Consider the following 16,854-nt stretch of genomic DNA (forward strand, 5'->3'; position numbering starts at 1 on the left):
TTGGCATGGCTCATCCCCTTATCTGCCTCTCCCTTCAACCAGGGCTCCTCAGAAGTTTGCGATACCCAGCACACGGCTGGCACAGGGGTGCTTGAAAACACTTGTTGAATGGATGGATGGAGGGATAAATGGATGGATGAGTGAGCGAATAAACTAATAAGTGACTAAATGAATTAATGAGTGAATGAATGGGTGAGTAAGCAAGGGAATGAACAAATGAGTGAATGGACTCTGACACTGGAAAGCGAATTCTTTGTGCCCGTGACAATTGAATCAGGCAACAAAGTCAGGGACAGGAATGATGGCATGTGATTCCCAGGCATTTTGGGGGTAGACCTGGTTAGGCTTGTTCACAGATCAGCTCCAGATGGTGAGGGAGAGGCTGAAGATAATAACCCAGGACACTTTCTTCGGAGATCAGCAATGCCAAGGCAGCCACTGAAACAGGACAGAAGAAGGTGCCCGCCCATCAAGGAGGGGAGATTAGAACTTGAGCTCCACGGGTGTGCACTCAGTTTAGGCCAGGCCTGCAGGGCTCCCCGTCCCTGAATTTGGAATCCACAGTAACTCAAAGCAACAAGGCAAGTCAACACCAGAGCCCAAGGAGGGAGCAGAGACTGCTCAGTGGCTCAGAGCTGGGGCTTGGATTTGGGTCTGGGGGTGTCTGACTCAAGACTGAGGCATCATAGCCACCTGGTGAAACCTCCAGGAGGGTGTCTGGGGTATGGGTCTGAAGCCGGGGGCAGGGGATCAGGGGACAGGGCTGGGGCAGCTGATATGGCCTCTGGGTCTGAGTGGGCTGGATTTAGATCCACTTTCTCTACCACCTTCCCTCCATCCATCAGCGAGGTCAGACCCTTCCCACCATTTAGGCTTGGAGTCCCCCTACTACTGTCTCCTCTCTTGAGAGCCCACCAGGTCCTAATTCAGAGCAGGTCAGCAAACCCCTGAGGCAGGGCCAGCTCCCAAGACAGTGGGCCCTGGACTCATTCTGCCTCCTCTCAGCAGGTGGGAAAACTGCTGTGTTCCCTTGGAATTGGCCCTCAGCTGCTGCGGGAGCCACACATGACAGAGACACGAATAACACAGGGCCAGTCTCCCTGTCTCCTGTACCAGCATCCAAACGGAGCAGGTGACTCTGCAGAAGCTGGCGTGGGGCCAGGCTGCCAGGGCCGGCAACACGTGGGCACCTTCCCCCTCCACCTACCAGGCTATCTGCCCCACCAAGCCCCTTTGCACAGAAACTGCCAGGCCAGTCTGGCAGGCTCGGGGGTGGCTTACATCCCCATACGTGAGCTTTGGCAAGTCACCCATGAGCTCTCCATCACTCCCCCTCACCAGTGTCTCCCACTGCGTGGCCTGTGGCCACCCAGGGTGAGTGCACTCTGAGGCTGTCCTTCCTGCAGAAGGCCTGGGGGGTCTTGTTCTGGCCTCAGAGCACTGCAGCCCCGGGTCCCCTTCAAGAGGGAGCACCGGTGCCTCTCACGCAGGCCGAGGGCCCAGGAGCCAGCTCAGCCCTTCATCCCAGCTTATCTAGTCCTGTGACCCCTCACTTGGGTCTTGGCTGCCCAAAGGGAAAAGGACTTGGGAAACCCCTCTGGGTCCTAAGGTTCATTCCGGGAAGATGTAAATGAGTCTGTGTTGTGCATGCGTATGCACGTGTACATGTGTTCACATGGACACATCTGTGTATATGTGTGTGTGTGTGAGAGAGAGAGAGAGACAGCTTGTGAGTGTATAACTACCGACCAGAGGCCGTCTTCCTCCCAGAGTCTCTCTCCATCACCAACCAGAACAGGCAGGGCCAAAGCGAGTCAGGGGGCCAGACAGGAAACCACAGGGTAGAAGAGGTCTGGCACACGCCCGCAAACACTGTCTTCAGGAACAGGCCCCGGGCACGGGGCCTTCTGATCTTTCTGAGAAACTGAAAATTAAGATTTTAATGTGAAACCTCTTGACCTTTAAGTGTTCACTTTCAGTGTTTGAAGACATTGTGTAAATCAAATAGCACATGTGAGGAGACGGGTACAGCCTGTAAGCTACAAGAGGGGCCCGGCTTTGGTCCAACACCCCTGAATTTGTAAATCGGGAAACTGAGGCGGAGCCCCTCGGATCCCTCACCCTCTCTGGGCCACCACAGCCCTTGGGGAGCACCCACATGTTCCAGGAACTGAAGGAGCCAAAGAAGGGGGCACTGGGGCCCTGGCTGCTCCCAGGTCTGTCACCAAGGGCCCAAACTGAGTTTTCTGAGATTGCCCCAGGTGGGTCCTCTCCTCGGCGTGTGAAGACCTCGTGTCCTTTTCAGTCCAAGGTCCCAGGACAAGGACAGGCCCTGTTTGTCCTGCTGGTGAGTTTGCCAAGAATGTAAGTAGCTTCTGGGACACAGCCCAGAACCGAGGAGCTCAGTCACTTGACCAGAGTCCTATTGCACCTTCAGCTGATCTTTGCTCCCCGAGCTGCAGGGACCGTGGGAAGGATGAGCATGCTGGGAAAGCAGAGCACAGGCCTCTGGGACTCAGCACGCAGCTGCACGGGGCAGAGGTCCATCCCCTCAGCCCTCAGGCCTGGCCATGCGGGCGGTGGCCCTAGCGCTGTGGCAGGGGCCCGTCTCCAGGGGTCTGCAGACTGATCCCAACCAAACGGCCTTCCCTCCCCACCCCCCACCCCAGGCTCCGTCTGGAGGCCTGGATGGAGCCTTCCCAGCCACACGCCCGCCCCGCTAATGCTCTGCAGATGGGCTTCACCACTGGCCTCCAAGAAAAACACGACCACGATGACAGCAGATCTCACAGAAACGGAACTGCTGGAAAGGTCTCTCGCGATATTCTCGAAAGCAAAATAAAATTCCTCTTCCGTGCATCTCAGCTCCGCAGCATCACCAGCCGCATGGAGAGCTTGGCCCGGCTGCTGCCAGGTTCCCAGGGGCTGGGGTCCCAGGCACTGAAGCCATCCTAGGACTCTCGAGCCTCCGCTGCTGCTGCCAGGGGCCTGCGTGCTTCACACGCAGCTTTTGAAAATTTTGAATCAGCTTGCCAACATTTTGAAATGAAAAGGTTTTACATAAAATCGCAATTTCCGGCTACTCCTGAGAAACCAGCGGCCCTCCTGTAACTGACTCCACATTGGCCCGCACCCTAGCAACACTGGCATGGAAGACTCCAGCAGAAACACTCTCTCCAGACACCTGACCCCAGGCTCTGCGCAAGGTGGCAGGGCAGTGAACCTCCATCCTTGGGGCCCTGGACTGTATGGGGTCCGTGTCACTGACCACTCAGCCCACCCCTCCTGAGCCTGGTCACTGGGCCCATGGTGCCCACACTCCAGCCTGTGGTTGCCCACAACTGAGGCTCTATAGGTTGGTGGGTGGGAATGAGCACCCCCTTGTCCCTAACCGGAGCCCTCAGCTCATGACCCGATCTGTACTGAACTTCAGCCAACTTGAGACCCCTAGAGACCACTCCCCACGGGCCTTAGAGGTCTGTGCCTAGAGGCTCTGGGGATCCCACAACAGCCCTTGGTCCCTCATCCTGTGCGACATCAGGAGACTGGCCTGGTGCTCCAGCTCCTTGTTCTCCCAACTCCATCACCTGCCAAAGCCTACTTGTCCCCATGCGCCTGGCCTGCCCAGCCACTGGCCCATGAACTATCAAAGCACTGAGAATAAAGAGGGTTGTCTGGCCCCTGGAACAACCCCATAGAGGCAGTTGGGCAAAAAAAAAAAAACCCACACCGAGTCAGCATTTCTCCTCAGCCAGAAATCCACAGACAGCATTTTTTACTTGTCCCAGAGGTGAGTTTGGAGAGATCTGGATAGAAGCCTTAAAAATAAAAAAAAATAAAAAAGTCCACACATACAAAGACCTTCCCGGGCCTGCACCTCAGCAAAGATGATTCTGGTAAGTGTCAACCTGAGTCTGCAGGCAGAGTAGGGAAGAGGCAGACACGAGAGGGCCCAGCTGAGAGCTGTGGTTCTGCTCCTCCCTGACCCTGGGAGGGTGCTGCCAGCCTGGATGGGAATGTGGTCCTGCCCAGTGGGCAGCATCCCGCTCTGATCACCATGGGGACCACCTAACAGGACCCCCAAGATCCTTGCTGCTCTATCGCTCCATATTGCATCTGGCCATCCCTCTTCCACTTTACCAACAAAGATCTGTATAGTCAAAGCTATGCTTTTTCCAGTAGTCATGTATGGACGTGAGAGTTGGATCACAGAGAAGGTGGAGTGCCAAAGAACTGAGGCTTCTGTATCGTGCTAGAGAAAATGCTTGAGAGTCTCTTGGATTGCAAGGCGATCAAAGTAGTCAGTCCTAAAGGAAATCAACCCTGAATATTCATTGGAAGGACTGATGGTGAAGCTGAAACTCCAATACTTTGGCCACCTGATGTGAAGAGCTGACTCATTGGAAAAAATCCTGATGCTGGGGAAGATTGAAGACGGGAGAAGAAGGGGACGACAGAGGACTAGATGGTTGGATGGTATCACTGACTCAATGGAAGTGAGTTTGAACAAACTCCAGGAGATTGTGAAGGGCAGGGAGGCCTGGCATGCTGCAGTCCATCATGTTACAAAGAGTCGGATGTGACTGAGCCAATGAACAGCAACAGCTCCTCTTCTCCACCAGGGCCAGCCTGCCCAGGCCACAGTCTCTCCAGCCTCATGGCAGCAGCCTCTCCTGGCTCCCTGCCTCTTCCCCTCTCACCCACCTCCACAGTAACTAGGCCATACTGCTTCTCTACTTACAGCAGAGCAAACCACCCTCCCTCCAACCCCCACACCAAGACAGCCCACCATGATCTGCCCCCTCAGACCCTCAGTCTCCACTGGTCCTTCCTGCTAGACCCCCAGACAGGCCAAAACCACTCCCCTGAGGACACTCGCCCCTGCTCCCCCGGCCCCTCCTTTCCTAGTGAACTGCAATCCACATCCAGATCTCAACGCCAGCCTCCAGTTCCTGCGTGCTGACTGTGTGGCGTCTCCCACTGCTCCTGTGTAGGCATCCTGCCTGTTCACCGTGTATGGCACACGTGTATCACATGTATGACCCTGGGCTTGGGGGTGCTGTGTCTGTCTGCTTCCCAAGGTTCCAGAGCCCAGCCAGTGCCCAGCCCTGTGCAGGCCGTAAGTAAATTTATCAGCTGAATGAATTGAACAAATGAGTGCCTGGGATATGGTTTCCACAGGGCACATGCTGAAAGACAGCAGCACAGTCTCTGAATGGTCACCAGGGTGTGCTGGGCCCAGCGAGGCGGCCTCCCCTGGTTCCTGGGCACTGCGGCCAGCTCCATCTCCCCACTGCCGCCTCCCCCTGGTCCCTGGGCACTGCGGCCAGCCCCATCTCCCCACTGCTACAGTGAGGGAACACCACTCAACATCCCAGGAGCCCGAGGCCCCAGCAAGGCCCCACCTGCACAGAAACCCAAAGCCAGGGGTATCAACAAAAGTGGGCTTCCTTCAGCGATGAGCCCTCAAAAGTCTGCCAAGGACAGCAGCGTCCTCAGGAATGAGGGACGTGTGGCCAGGCCTCCGTCAACAAGTTCACGGATACTGAAGTACCAGCTACATGCCAGACGCTCCCCCCAGTGCTGGGGGTTTCCCAGCAAGCCAGAGATTCTCCCCACAGCCGCTATACTAAATGACCTGAGACACCCCCTCACTCACCCTCTCCGTGCCTCAGTTTCTGCATCCTGTAGGCCGAGCCTCAGCGCTAGGAAAGCCCCAGGTGTCCCAAAGATGGCCAGCCTTCAGGCGGGGCCCGGGAAGCTCCTCCCTGCCCAGGCAGGAGTGAACGGCCTGGCTTCAGCTGTGGCTCTACCACTCATGAGCTGTGACGGTCAGTGCCTCAGTTTCCTCATCTACAAAGTGAGCATAATGACAACAGCAACCAAGCTCACGGAGTCATTACAGGAATCCACGAGCTGACGCGTCTGCACGCTCCGGGGACCCCTGCCACAGGGAGCCCCACCGGCACGATGCTCTCCTCTGCCCCGGACTCTCAGCCGGCAGTGCCCCAGGGCCCTGTTCTCTGCCTGCTCCCGGGGCCGCCGTGCAGATTAAATAACACACAGATGCAAGCACCTATCCTCACACAGGCCCTCAATGAAGGCACACATCTCCAGACCACCAACCAGCTCAGAGGGAAGGAAAAGAATCACCCACAGGCTGGGCTACAGAAAAACGGGCTTTTGTGCAACAAAAACTAACGTAACGAAAAGGTAAAGGGAACTACAGCCTGGGGAAAAGGCCTGTATCAACCATGACAGAAAGTCGATATCTAAAGTAGATAAAGGGCTTATCCCAATATAAAAGACCCCGGGAGATGAACGGGCAAAGGACTTAAACAGGTAGGGGAGACATACAAAGTAATCAAACTCGGGGAGATCATTCGTCCTTGCCGACCATCAAAGCCGCACAAATTAAAGCAGAAAGCAGCACTGCTTCCCTGTGAAGCGAAGTGAAAGTGTTAGTCACTCAGTCATATCTGACTCTTTGTGACCCCATAGACTACAGCCCACCAGGCTCCTCTGTCCATGGAATTCTCCAAGAAAGAATACTGGAGTGGGTTCCATTCCCTTCTCCAGGGGATCTTCCTGACCCAGCGATCGAACCCAGGTCTCCTGCATTGCAGGCAGATTCTTTACCAGCTGAGCCACAAGGGAAGCCCAAGAATACAAGGGTGGGTAGCCTATCCCTTCTCCAGGAGATCTTCCCAACCCAGTGATCAAACCCAGGTCTCCAGCATAGTAGGCAGGTTCTTTACCAGCTGAGCCACAAAGGAAGCCCAAGAATACTGGAATGGGTAGCCTATTCGTTCTCCAGTGAATATTCCCCACCTAGCGATCAAACCCAGGTCTCCCGCATTGCAGGCGGATTCTTTACCAGCTGAGCAACCAGGGATCAGCAAAAGATCCACCAGCAAAGCCCTTGTGCTGGGGAGGACATGGTGACTCTGGGAGCCGAGGTGGGAAAGCAGCCTGGCTGTGCCCAGGACCGTGTATCTGTTGCCCTTGGATCCCATAATTATTCTGGTCACGTAGCAAGTTTTCCCTGCTTAGAGCCAGGGCTCGAGGGGATCCAGGCCATCATGCCTTTCGGGGTTGGCAACATATACCTGTTCATAGGAGAAGAACTGAGGCCAGGAGGTCCCCAAGTCAAATTCCAAGAGAGGTTGCACAAAGGGCAGGGTCATTACCACCATCCCGGCTGTGTGAGCAGCCGGCCAGCACTGCCTCCAGCCCGGCTGGGTGGACAGCAGACCTTGGCCTGGAGGGCCTGAGAAGCAGGCGCACACAGTCCATCACACACACTGGCATCAGCTTCCATGCACCCCAGCGTGGGGCCCCCTCCGAAGCAGCAGGCGTGGAAGGAGGACCTAATTCACCACAAAGGCCAGGACACACACACGTCCGAGGGTCTCTGGACTTTACACTATGCTCAGCTACCCCATCCTGCAGAGCAGGGCCTCTGATGCCCAGGGCAAGAGGATCCACGAGCACACTCCAGAACCTGTCCATCTGTGGGGTCAAGTCTGGGGTCCCTGTCCCCCACCGCCAGAGTCTGGAAGCCAAGTGGGCTTGGCCTCTGGCCAGCACTGTCCCCTCTGGAAAGTCCCTTCCTCTGAGCCAGGGGAGGGAGGAACAGTGGGAGGGCCCAGCTCTGAGGTCTGAGGATTGGGCCCCAATTCTGCCTTCTGCACTGGGCCTGCCTCTCCCCGCCCCAGCCTCCCCACCCCAGGCTGCGCCACACCTATCCACCATCCTTCCAGGAGCTGCCCTTGATCCCTCACTCACACCCACATCCTGTGAGCCCTGCCTCCAAAAGCATCCTGTGCTCATCCACCAGGCCATCTCGCGCTGGCCATCAGGACCCCCCGGGGCCCCCTGGGTACAGCCCTCCCTGCAGCCACTCTCCCCACTGACAGTCCTCAAAGGCTTCCCACTGCCAGGAGAATAAGACCTCACCTCCTCCATGACTCAACCCCATCAGCCCTCCCCACCTCCCCGGGCCCTGCCCTTGCTCTCTCTCCATTACTCCCTCCCTCCAGGCATGTGGCCCTTTTTCTGCCCCTCAGCCACACAGGACTGACTCCAGTTTCAGGAACGGGAGCAGTCTCCTGGGCCAGGCCCTCACACCAGCCGAGTGTGTCTTTTGTCTCTGACCCAGAGACCCTCCCCCAACTCAGTTCACCCTTTCCTGGGTTTTGCTTTGCTCACAGCTTTATCCCCCTCCGCAGCAGTGCGCAGGGTGCCTGTTCTTAGCCTCAGCGTTCCATCCAGCAGTCCCACCATTGTTTGTGGTCTTCCCCCAGTGACTGGGAGCATCACTAGAAACCTGGCCCCTTCCAACCCAGACCAGACCTAGGCAGGCCCAGCTCCCAGGCCACCTCCTCCATTAGGACCTGGCCCCAGACTCCCCAAATCCTGTGCCATCCTGCAAGCTCTCACCTGAGCCTTGACTTCATCCCAAGTGTGCAACTTTGTCCTGCCTGCACATCCCTGGAAAGGAACACCAGCTGGACTCTGCCTCCAGATTCTCCCATGCGCTCTACTCACACTCTCAGAGGCCTTCCTAGCTCCAGGTCAAGGGGAAGCCCACACCCCAGGACTGAGCCCAGGCCAGTGGAGCCAGGTCAAGAGCTCTGGGAGAAACATCCCAACTTGAGAATCCAGCCCAAGTTCCAAACACGTGTGCGCGGGAGTATGTATGCACAGCCGAGAGGGCCAGATGGAGGGGGAGACGCATAAAGGGGGAAGGAGAGACAGCCAGACACCAAGACTTCCGTCTAATTGCATGACCTTTTCCCAGCTCAGAGTTCCTTCAGTGCCAAGTGCACAGCACTGCTTGGTATTAATTTGAAATAGAAATGGGTCAAGGAAAGTTGGAAATTTTTTTATAGAAAACACTTCAGGCTTGGAGCTGGCTGAAGTGTTTGTCAACCTGCAGAGAATTCTGAGAGGAAACAGGCCTTGGTCAGAGCCCTCCAGCTGGTACAGACTTGCAGAGTTTGGAACTCGGGCCCAACGAGCTTCTGGGCTATGCCTGGCCTCACTGCTTCTGGGGAAGGGCTCCTCTCCCCCCTGAGCTGTCTTTGCAGCCCGATCCCCTGATGCTGGGACCAGCACCTCTCCCCTGTCCTTGGACCCCTCTGCTTCGCCAAGAGGCCTCTGTCCAGGGGTTCATCGTGGGACACCTGTCCCTCTGTCCCCCATTACATATACAGCACGCAGAAAGCCCAGATCTCTTGCCAGCTGCCCCATGGGGTGTGAAGGGACCGTGTCGGGACTTTCGGGGCCCAGTCGCTCCCATCCCCGGCAGGCCAGCTGACACCTCTGAAGCACAAAGTGTCACAGACGTGTAAAGTGGCCACTGGAGACATCAAATCTCTCCCAGAAACATCCCGGTCTGCTTCACTAGAGGCCAGCAAAGAGCAAGTCTGCAGAGCCCATGGCTGATGTGATAGCCAGACACACCACTTTTGCTAATTTAATTCCAGATGCACCCAGAGCAGAGCATGACTTTGCTTCTGAGATGGTGTGTTACCTGGAAGCCAGGCATAGTCACCATGTGCCAACAGAAAGCTCTTTAGGGGACATTCACTACACAATCCAGGGGATAAAAAGAAGAGTATCAGTGAATTGGGTCTGTAGAAAAGAGTTCGTCAAAGATGGGGTGGCAAGGGCAGAGAGGACCTCAGGGCCCGAGACAGCCTATGATCTTAAGCATATGGAACAGCAAGCACAGAGTGGGCACCATAACAAGGGTGAGATGAGGATTAGCAGGCCCTGCCGACATTATACCCATTTTAGAGATGCAAAAACTGAGACATGATGGGGCTGGGAAAGCTGCCGAGGCAGGCACACTCAACCCCTAACCAAACTGCCTCTGGCCTCCATGCTGGGAGCAGCTACTGATGTGCGGAGGTGGTTCCTCTAAGAACTGTCCCCTGCACCCCAGGCAGGCCAAGGCCCAGAGCACTATCCCTGGGTCACATTCATCATCTGTTCACAGTGCTCCAGCCAAGATCCAGGTCCTTCCTGGACCACGCTCACCCAGCCAGCACCACCCCTGAACCAGATTGCATATGAATGTGGGAGAAGAGAGGAAGCAGGAAGGGTAGACCTTAGACACAGGAGAGGAGCTGAGCGCGTGGGCTGTCTGCACCCACCAAGCCAAGTGCCGTCACAGACTGCATCTGTGGAGTCTGAGAGGAGGGGGCACGCCGGGCAAGGCTCCACTGCAGGAGGAGATGGCTGCAGGCACCACCTCTGCCCTCACAGCCCACGGGGCAGAGCCCCCCAGCTGCAGAACCCAGTCAGAAAGACCCCAGCTCAGCCGCCAGCTCTGCAGCAGTCTCCTCAGTCTGACCCCAGATCGCAGCAGGCCTCAGCTGACCCAGCACAGCCCCCGCCCACCTCCCCAGCGTGCAGCCACGTCAGCACACTGGCATCTCCAGCGGCCGTCCAGGGGGCTGACCGCAGAGCAGCGGGAGCACCACGGCCTCTGCCAAGGATACACTCAGCCCTGAAACACGCCTCCCGGAGTCGGGCCAACTGCTTCGGGTTTCACAATCAGGACTTCTCTTGGGGTTCCCTCTGGCCCCCAGGCCATAGGCACAGCCCAGGGTAGAATGAAGAGGAAGAACCAAGAGGGCCCTGGGCATAAAGCACTAAGGTGCCCAGACTTTCAGCTGCAATGCAGTGAGCTGGCAAGAGCCAGCTGGGCAGGGCATGGGCCAAGTCCAGGAGCAGAGCCCTTGAGTCACCAGCCTGAAAGCGCCAGGCCAGGCCCCAGGCTCCCACCAGTGGCACAGAGAGGGGCTCTGGCACCTGGACTCTGGCCAGGTCTGGGGCTCAGGGTGCAAAACCTGCCTCTCTTGACCTCTCTTCCATTTCTGCTAGGACCTCAGCCTTTAACATTCTGATACTATGTGGCTGAACCACGGCCCCCAGGATGTCCCATCCTAACCCCCAGAACCTGTGAGGATAGCCTCATATGGCTAAAGAGACTTAGCAGACGTGATTTAGCTAGAGACCTTAAAATGAGAAAATTCTCCTGGAGTAGCCCAGTGAGCCCAATGTAATCACAAGTGTCTTTATAAGAGGGAGAAACTTACTACAGATAAGAGAGAAGTCACTGTGACCGCAGAGCAGAGGCTGGAGTGATGCAGCCACAAGCCAAGGAATGCTGGCATCCCCCAGAAGCTGGGAGAGGCAAGGGATGGATTCCTCTCTCGAGGCCCCAGAGGAAACCAGCCCTGCTGACTCCTTAACGTTAGCTCCTTGAGATTCATTTTGGACTCCTGACTTCCAGAAGAGCATAAGCCACTGACTTTGTGGTAACTTGTTACAGTGGCAATAGGAGATAAACCACGACAGAGCAGAAAGCTTCCCCAAACGGGCTTCCAGCAAGTTAGTGCCCCCTCCACATCCCCTACCCCATCACCGCATTACTCACCCCTCCCTCCTCCACCAGGCCTCATTCTTGACTGAGCCCTCTCTCTTATGACTCACACCCACTGAATCACCAAGGTAAGCCTGACCATCTACCTGGCACCAAGTGGAGCCTTGCCCACTTTCCACTAGTGTCCTGTCCTGACGGCTACACACACTCCCTGCAGCACTGCTCTAGGCTCCCTGCCTCCAGCCTGGACCAGAGCAGCTGGTTACAACACAAGACTGTCAGTCCCCTTCCCTGCTGGGGCAGCCCCTGTGAGCACTCAGCATCAGCTCCAGCCCTCTGCTTCCTGGCCCTGAGCGCCCATCATGAACTGCGCTCTTGGTACCTTAGCCGTCTGGAAAACTCTCTGGCTCAGGGAAGTGGGGCGGAGACATGCAGCAGGTCAGGAGGGGAGGAAGGGCTGCTGGAGACTGTGCAGGCAGGCCACGCTCGGCCACGTGGAGAAGCCACGCAGGGCTGGCACCCTGTCCTCACTCACCTCACAGGCTTTCCTTGGCAGCAGCAGGGCACAGCATTCCCGAGGGCACCCTGCCTCCTCTGCCCGCCAGGGAGGATGGTGCAGCCTGACAGCAGCGGGCAGAGGCTTGGCACAAGCTGTTTCCGAGAGGGAGGCAGCCAAGGTCACAGGCACTGAGCTGTCTGCTTTCTCTGCCTTCAGCCCAGGGCCAGGTGTAAGACAGGGTGGGAGACTCTGCAGCCCAGTAGCAGCTCAGCAGGAGCGCACAGCCTCCCCTTGTCCCAAGGCCATGCCCAGGGACTGCAGGAAGCCCATGGAGGAGGACACAGGACATTTCCACCTCCACGTCTCTGAAAACACAGGTGGTCAATAGGGGCCGTTGTTTTATTTGGCCCATATGGTGCTTTTCAGAAATCTGAAGCAACAATTTAAAATCAGGAGAGTTCACATCAAAGTTCTGATGTCTGGATTCTCTTAACAGCAAAAACAATGGCTGCCCCGGGCCCACACTCCCACCAGGTCTTGGTCAGGGGAGCTGAGGACAGGCTGCCCTATGGACGACGTCTATTGTCTGTCCTGTGCCCACGGTGAGGCCAGGGCCAAATGCCACGTGTCACTGCTGTATCCATTTCAGCAGAGACTTTCATGTTTGTATCAAAAGAAGGAAAATTAAAACCGGGCCAAGGGTGGGTGTAATTTGTTTTCTTGCCCTCTGCCGCTCTCCTCACTGGCATTGCCTGTCGGGCCCTGCAGGTCTCTGAGTTTGCAGCCCTTGTCTTGAGATAGCAGGACTTGTTGCGAATGTGCCCAACAGAGTGAGACCACTTGCTCAGTGTGTGACCCAAGGACCTTTCCCACTCAGTGGCGACCTTCCCAGGGTCCCAAGTTCAGCCCTTCTTGGTGCAACCAGTAAGGCTATTATCTCAGTACACTTGGTCTTAGGGTCAGACCACAGTCTGGCTGAGACTGCACTAGGGTCCAGCAGATGCAGAAGAGGGGCGTGGGTCCTGCTGGGCTGTGCCTGAACATCATCACCTGAGAAGGAGTGAAGTCTGCCTGCAGGGTTACTCCTCCACAGATGTGCAGCCCCAGTCCCTGCACAGTCAGCCTTGTAAGGGAGGCTCACTCACGTCCTGTAGGACTGATGCTGAAGCTGAAGCTCCAGTACTTTGACACTTGATGTGAAGAGCTGAATCAATGGAAGAGACCCTGATACTGGGAAAGACTGAGGGCAAGAGGAGAAGGGTGCAATAGAAGATGAGAGGGTTGCATGGCATCACTGACTCAATGGACATGAATTTGAGCAAACTCCAGGAGAGAGTGAAGGATAGGGAAGCCTGAGTTGCAAGAGTCAGACATCACTCAGCAACTAAACAACAACAAATAGATTGAATGGTGGTCCCCAAAGATACCAGGTCCTAATCACCAGAACCTGGGAGTATTATATAACCAAAAAAGGGCTCCATAGATATGATAAAAGTATGGATCTCGACAGGTGGAGATCATCCTGGATTATCAAGGTGAATCCCAAATGCAATCACATGCACCCTTAAAAGAGGGAGGCTGACATCACTTAGAAGCAGAGGAGGCACTGTGACCATGAGAGCAGAGGCTGGAGTGATGCAGCCACAAGCCAAGCCAAGGAATGCCGGCAGTCCCCAGAAGCTGGGAGAGGCAAGGAACAGACTGCTGCTAGAGCCTCGGGAAGGAACACAGTCCTGCCAACACACTGACTTCAGCTCAGAGACACTGACTCCAGAATTCTGCCCTCCCAGAAAAGGGAAAAGAATGAGAGAATTAACTGCTGTTTTAAGCCACCCAGGTGATGGTAACCAGCAGCCTGAGATTTGGGGCATGACATGCCAGGATCAGACAGATGAGCTCTGAGCAGGGCTTCCAGGCTGGGCTGGGGCTCCCCATGCCCCATACCCACTGGCCCTGGCTACTCCTCAGCAACCTAGGGTACACAGATGGCAGCTAGGGCAGTGCTCAGGCAGGGCCTAGAACATGGGCTCTGTCCATGCTTGTGTGTAAATGCAAACACACATGCGTGCACACATGTGCAAACACCAGAGAAGCCAACATTACACAGCACACCTCCCAACATACTGCCCTGGGCACAAGTCTGGCCCTGAGGAAGACTGAGAAAGGGACTTGGGGTGCTGGAGAAAGGTCTAGCCCAGAGGAGTCCTAGAGATGCCCAAACCTCCTCTCCCCAAAAGGCCACGATGGCACCCTGGCCTTGGAGCACTGCCTTTCTGGCCCGGACAGGCTCCCAGGCCCAGCAGAGCCCAGCAGAGACACTTCTGCAACATCTGTGAGGCCAATGAGGGGGAAAGTCGCCCTGGTCTCCTTCAGTCCCTTGCCCACCCTCGTGCCCTCCTCCAGGGTCTGAAGGTGTGGGCTAAGCTGCCCAGGGCAACATCCAACCCTGGCCTGAGTCCTGGAAGACAAGCCCAAACCTTCATTTTCCATCCATTTTCCTGGGCAGTCAGCAACCCAGTAGCTAACCTCAGATGACACGGACTTGGTGACAAGGATGCTCCGAGGCTCTGAGAGCCCCTGAGACCACCCCCAGGAAGTCCACTGGCTGCTCAGGAAGCCAGGGCAATGACACTGTGTCTCAATGCCCTGGAAGAGCTGTATATAAGACCCCCAACAAACCCCTTACCCCAGCCACACCAACCCCCACAGGCAGCCTCACCCATAACCACACCACCCTCCACAGGCACCCCCACTCCAACTCGTACACTGGCAGATGCTAATCTCCCAGACCAGGAGGTTCAGGACAGGTGTCTCCGCTTCCCCTTTCTCAGAGGACCCCTTGTCCTTGATAAATGGCCAGGGTATTTCAAACATGCTTACAGAAGTTGCCTCGTGGGGGCAGGAGGGAGCTTCCAGTTAGTACCTCCTGCCTTCTTTGATTGGAGCTGCACATCAGAATTCATGAGAAGAAAAGATCCCCTAGCTTATACATACACACACACACACACACACACACACACACTGAAAGCCTCTGCACAGAGGCCCTGGTGTTCTGTGCCCAGGAGGTCACGTCCTCTTGCAGGAAAGAGCACGGACCAAACATGCTCAGACAAGGACATTGCTTTTACGTATCTACCAGCGGCCACTGTGGGCCCTGACAAGACTAGGGCCGATGGAGAGTGGGGCTCTCTGGAGTCACCGCAGGCCCTCAGACCAGCCACAGCAAAAAAGGGTGTCTGGGCCACCTCCAGCCAGTGAGTGGGCCTCAACCCTGGGCGCAGGGGAACAACCAGGCACATGCAGGGAGAAGAAATGTGCTCTCTGTGGACATCGTCTACATGGGGTCACGTGGACCCTGGGCAGGGACAACAAGGAAAGGGCGCTTGGTGCCAGACTCTAGCCTCTGGCTACCTTCAACCCACGGCCTTCAGCCTACACACCCACAGCCCTGGGCTGAGGTCCAGAGCTCAGTCTGGAGAGCCCCGCACCCCCAGCCCGTTTCAGTGCACCAGTGCCAGACCCGAGCAACTGGCCTTCCCTAGAATCTCCTAAGGTCAATGGTTTCTGGGCTTGTGCTGAGTTTGGAATCCCTTTCCTGTGTTCTGAGTTTAAGCACTCACCAGAGATAGGTGGATGAGGTTAGGGAAAGGATTCCAGAGAAGAAGTCAGAAGGCCAGCAGAAGCCTGGGAAAGAAGGCCCTGCCAGGAAGGAGGGTGGCATGTTCGCAAGACAGCAGCACATGGATTTAGGGATCGGCAGCCTTACCCAGGCACCTGGCAGCCTCACTGTGCAGGCTCCGCCTCACCCAGCCTAAGTGCCAACCCAGGAAACCCCCTGAATCTTCCAGTAAAGGCCAGCCCAGAAGCACCGAAACCAAAGTGGCCAGCCCTCAGCTCTCTGAAGCACAGACATTTCTAATCACTCTGGACAGATGAGAAAGCAGAGGCCAGAGACCCAAACCTGCCCAAGGGCAGCCAGCCAGCAAGGAGCAACACCAGGGTCCTGATCCCTGATCTGAGGCACAGCGCCTGCCCCATTTCCACTCCTGCCCTCACCCAATGGAGTTACTCTCCATTCCTCCCCATGCAGAGAAGCCCAAGGGTAGGAAAGATAGGAGGGGCTGAAGCTGGGAAGGCCAGGAAGGCAGTACCTGGGGGACCCCCTCCACTGTTGGCAGACGGCTTGCAATTCATCATCTGGGAAGAAGGGGCAGCAAGTATTGATCGACTCTACAGAGCACTGGGCATCCTGATGGAACAATTCCTTTGCAAAAGTGTCTGATACCATTCCTTGAAATTAGAATGGTGCCCTGCCAGGCTGCACCCAATTTATCTGTCAGCTGGGAGCTCAGAGAGACCTAAATTAAATGAGGCGGGGCTGCCTGGGGGCAATGGGAGTGTCTTGGCTAATCACAGCACAGCTGGGCGGGCCCAGTGGGGCCTCCAGGGTTTCCTGTCAACATGCAGATGAGTTTAACTCAAGACCTGGGCCTCCAGCCTGCTGCCACCTGCGTGGCCATGACCGAGTGCAGCCAGGAATCTACAACTGGAAACTCAGGGCTGAGCCCAGCCTGCCTAAGCCAGGCCTAAGCGAGGCCTGCCAGGACCACAGCCAGAACCTAGCCTGGCCTCGCTGCAGCCAGGGACCTGAGACCCTGGGGACACTGGGGAGCTCTGGGCCAAAGGTCGCAGGTCTGGCCTCCCGGAGGGCTCTGAGGGGCTGTACCACCTGCCCAGCAGCTCCCTCCTTACTCCTGGGCACAAGAGAGCGGTTGGCTCTAAGTTGAAAAAGTTAAAACCACACAAGTGTGTGTGCAGGTCGCCAAGGCTGTACCTTTGGGCTCTCTGTGGAGGACTCCCCTTCCCCGCTGGCCCCCAGCTGCCTCCCAGAGGGAGCAGGATCCAACTGGGGCCAAGGAAACACTCAGGGCCTTTGTCCGTGAGCCGAGGCACAGGC

At 56.4% G+C, this 16,854-nt stretch overlaps 1 protein-coding gene across 2 annotated transcripts in view; it reads right to left on the reverse strand.

Annotated features, from left to right (window-relative positions):
• ADAMTS2 (ADAM metallopeptidase with thrombospondin type 1 motif 2) overlaps positions 1–16,854 on the reverse strand; it is a 247,815-nt gene that overhangs the window by 150,384 nt on the left and 80,577 nt on the right. The window lies entirely within an intron of this gene.

Source organism: Bubalus bubalis, chromosome 9 (genome assembly GCF_019923935.1).
Source record: "Bubalus bubalis isolate 160015118507 breed Murrah chromosome 9, NDDB_SH_1, whole genome shotgun sequence".
Classification (NCBI taxonomy): domain Eukaryota; kingdom Metazoa; phylum Chordata; class Mammalia; order Artiodactyla; family Bovidae; genus Bubalus; species Bubalus bubalis.